Here is a 4,448-nt window from a genome sequence, read left to right as displayed (position 1 = left end):
GGTCACGTGCGCGGCGGCGGCGGCGGCAGAGACGGGGGCGGGGCCGGGCCGCGCGCCCTCCGCGCCCGCCGGCAGGGGGCGCTGCAGCACTGAGGGGGCTTGGCCTCCCGTGGGGGCTCACGGTGGGGTTCGTCCAGGGTGGAGACGGTCGCAGATCCCAAAACACAGAAACACGGGGTCACAGAAACACAGATTAGGTTAGAAAAGACCTCTGAGATCATCGGGTCCAACCTATGACCAAACACCACCATGTCAACCATGGCACTCGGTGCCATGTGCGTTCTTGCCTTAAACACCTCCAGGCAAGGTGACTCCACCACCTCCCTCGGCAGCACATTCCAGTGTATAATCGCTCTTTCTGTGAAGAATTTCTTCCTAATGTGCAACCTAAAACTCCACTGGCACTGCTTAACACTGTGTCCTCTCATCCTGTCACTAGTTGCCAGGGAGAAGAGACATCCTTTCATGAAGTTGTAGAGAGTGATAAGGTTACCCCTGAGCCTTCTTTTCTCCAGGCTAAACAACCCCAGCTCTCTCAGCTACTCCTCACAGGACTTATGTTCCAGACCCTTCACCAGCTTTGTTGCCCTTCTCTGTATCTGCTCCAGCACCTCACTGTCCTTCCTGAACAGAGGGACCCAGAATTCAACACAGGATTCAAGATGTGGCTTCACCACTGCTGAGTAGGCCACACCTCGAGTACTGTGTCCAGTTCTGGGCCACTCGATTCAGGAAGTGCATTTTGTCTTTTGCGGGTTTTTTTGGTTTTTTTTTACGGTGCCTTTTGTTCAGTGAGCAGAGAATCACAGAATCAATGAGGCTGGAAAAGACCTCTGAGATCATTGAGTCCACCCTATGACTGAACACCACCACATCAACTAGACCAGGACAATAAGTGCCATATCCAGTCTTTCCTTAAAGCACCTCCAGTGATGGAAAGATTCCCTGGAGGCTGAGGGGTGACCATATTGCTCTCTACAGCTTCCCTAGGAAGGGAAGTGGAGAGAGAGAGGAGCTGAGCTCTTCTCTGTGGTACCCAGTGATAGGATATATGGGAATGGTTCAAAGCTGCCCCAGGGAGGTTTTGACTGGACACTTGGAAGCGTTTCCTTACTGACACCAGCCACTGTGTCAGGCAGCATTTATCAGTCATCTGTTGCACCTCACCAGTTTTAGCTAAGTTTTCAAGAAAATCAATCCCACACATGCTGTGAAAATGTAGCAAAAGTGTAGTGATCAACCACAATTACTGACTGATGAGGAATTTTTTTCTTTATTCCACCTCTAGATCCCAATGAGAAATCTAGCACTGCAGGCTGGGAACCTGCCTGTTCTTCTGTATAGTCATGTCCCAGGCTCATCTTCCTTTGACTATAGGTTATATATTAATTGTTGCCATGTCCTTTAGTTCAAACCCACCTTCCTTGTTCCCTGATTTCAGCTGTCTCCCATATGATGTGCTTTTGGGGAGCAGGAGCTTACCCAGTCTTCCCTCCTTCTTTGTCCTGATCACCCCTTTACTGACATCTTGAAAGCATCTTCCCTGAACAGTGATAAGCAGCTTTTTGGGTGCCCTGGGGGAGGTCTTGGGGGCATGCTGTGAAGGTGCAAGTTTTTACTATGTCTATGGGACTTGCAGTGCCTGACACACTTTAAGGACAGTGACTGACCTTCCCAGAACCTTAACCTGTTGTGGATTGTGGTTTTCCCATGACTAACTTAAAAAACCAAATGTTTGTTTCCATCCAAGTCTTCAGTTAAGAGCACTCTTGCTACTCATCCCTCCTGTACTTGCTTTTTATCTGTGTTTGATTACTCAAAATGTCACTAGCTGACTCCTGCCTTGGTCGTTTTTTGGAAATAGTGTGTAAAGTCAATCCAAACCCAGCTAATAACCTGTTTTCACTATTGTTCTCATTTCATCCTGAGATCTCAGTCTTTTTCTGGTTTGCCAGCTCTTTTCACCCAGCTCACGGGTTTTGCATTAATTTCTAGCTTCTGTAGTTTATCTAATAATTTCCATTTAGCATGGACTCAAACAATTAATAAATTCCAAACAAACGAGGTGTACCCCATTTATTACATTCTTCTTGGCCAAACTAAGTAAATTTCTCTTCTTTTTCCATGCTGTTGGTATCTGTAGATGATTCTGGAATACTTGAAGGATTTCTTTTCAGCCCAGCCAAGAGGTTTTCCCAAAGTAGGTGAAGAAACTCCATGGAGATTTTTTTTGCTGGATTAGCAATTACAGAGCAAGTATTGGACTAGAAAACAGAGACAGAGAATACATAAAGCACTAGAAGCCACCTCAGTGAATAACTTTTTCTTTTTAATAGACTTTTTCTGTACTGTATTGTTAAACATTTTTTGTAACTTGTTAAGAACTTTTTTCCCTCTACATCTAGCGATTTCATTTGATTTATAACATCATGCTAAAATTCTATAGGTCTTCCCCCTTTCAGTTAATATTATTCTGAAAGATGCTTGAATTTTGTTTGCAGTTCTAGATTATCTTTTTTTTTTTTTGCATAAGCAAAATGTAAAAAAAGATCATATTAACTTGTGAACTCAGTGAAAATGTTAACAGTTTGAAGGCATGGAGTATAATCATACAAGACAGCTATTTTGTTTCATTTAATTCTTTCCCTTAGGCCTCTAAATTACTTTCTGAAATTGCCTTTTTTCTTCTTATTATGTGCTAGCGACTGTAACTAATAGAGCAACAAACCTGTTACCTAACATGGTAGCTATGGAGAGCTCACAATTCATTGGCAGCATGTCTTAAATACTCCTGAATACATTTCTACCTTATGTAATGTATTCCCAAGTGTTTTCTTCCTCGCTATTTGATCTTTAACTAAGGAACTTAAAAGTTTTCAATACACAATCATCTTTAATGTTTGTATTGTAGAATAGTATTATAAGTTAAGGAAAAAACACTGAGTGTATTCAGCTTTGGAAATGTTTCCATTTTTCCTTTGATATCCCAATTTTCTTGTCTGAATGCCTTAGAACATAATTATACACATACTCTTGTTTCTGGATGCTGATGACCTTCAACAGCAGACAAAAACATGCAAGAACTTCCAGCAGGTAATGTCAGGTATCAGTGCCCATACTCAAGTTCACTGTTAAGAAACAATGTGGGGGGAACTTCCCTTCAGTTTCATTCAGTGGAACCATCTGCATTTCTGCATAACAGAGTTGGAAAGCAGCACAACACAGAGACCTGGGCACAGATCAGTAGTAACAGGCCAGGCCCTTGATGCTGTAAGACCCCAAAAAATCCCACCTTCAAGTTGTATGCAGAAGATTCATATTTCACTTTTGAATATATAAATGTTTTTAAAGAAAAAGAGAAAAAAGAACCTTCAATTTCTGCATGTTTTTATATCTCCTGCCTTCTGCACATGCTGGGAGGTGTTTATGGATCTTGCATGGACCATCAGTCAATCTGCCATTTTTGTACTAGCATTTAAAACCCCTCTGAAGTTAGTCTTTACTCCCTCTCTCTCAGAGAGTATTTATTTTTTCCCTAATCAAGGTTGCTAGCTGTAATTGAGCAAAGAACACTGCAGTCCAATGTCTTCTGTGTTTGTGTCAATTTAAATCAAAATACCATATTTATATATGTAACAGTAACGACCCTTTGATAGTAGTTTCCTAATTGTAGATGAGATATGCAAATGGGACATGTTCAGGAGGTTGGAATGTGGCCTAATGAAGTGTACACCACAAAATATATCTAGAAAATATTTATTTTTTAGTTATGTAGCAGTGAAGAGGTTTGGGAGAGTTAAACTGTTAAGAGAGAAACAAGCACTTGGTAATAAGAAGATGATGTTTTCAGTCTTCAAGAAGAACTTCAATGAAAAGCCCAAGTGGATGCAGGGAAGACAGAGTGCATGCCTTTAAGTCACTTGGAAATGATCAGATAAGTCTCAATAGATTTCCCATTTGTTTCACATATTCTTTCTTTCAAATGAAACCATTATAACATGAATAAAAATAACTTGAGAATTTTAAGTTTCTCCTCTCATCATTGAAGACTCAAACAGCACCACCCAACTCACAAATCATATTTCCCACTGATTTTTAACATTCCATCAGGTTTGGGGAGGGAAGTACTTTTTTTCCTTTTTAAGCATGTTTTATTCTGATGTTCAATATAATTTTGTGCATAGTAAGTGGGTTTTGTCCTGTTAATATTTCAGCCTTTTGTTTGGGCTGTTCAGGACTAATGCTGCAAGTAAAGGCTGGCAGAGAAACTCCAGGAAAAGCAGTGTTAGCTTAACCATGGCTGGTGAGATGAGCCATCGACCTCTAAAGACTCTCCAAAAACAACTTACAGCCATTTGGTTTTAAATGAAAGACAGAATGTATTTGAAAACTGAATGTGATGCCAGTACAGTGTTTTGGAATTGAATAAGCTTCTATTTAAAACTGCA

Source organism: Corapipo altera, unplaced genomic scaffold, assembly GCF_003945725.1.
Source record: "Corapipo altera isolate COAL_440 unplaced genomic scaffold, ASM394572v1 0, whole genome shotgun sequence".
Lineage (NCBI taxonomy): Eukaryota > Metazoa > Chordata > Aves > Passeriformes > Pipridae > Corapipo > Corapipo altera.
This window is presented reverse-complemented; position numbering follows the sequence as displayed.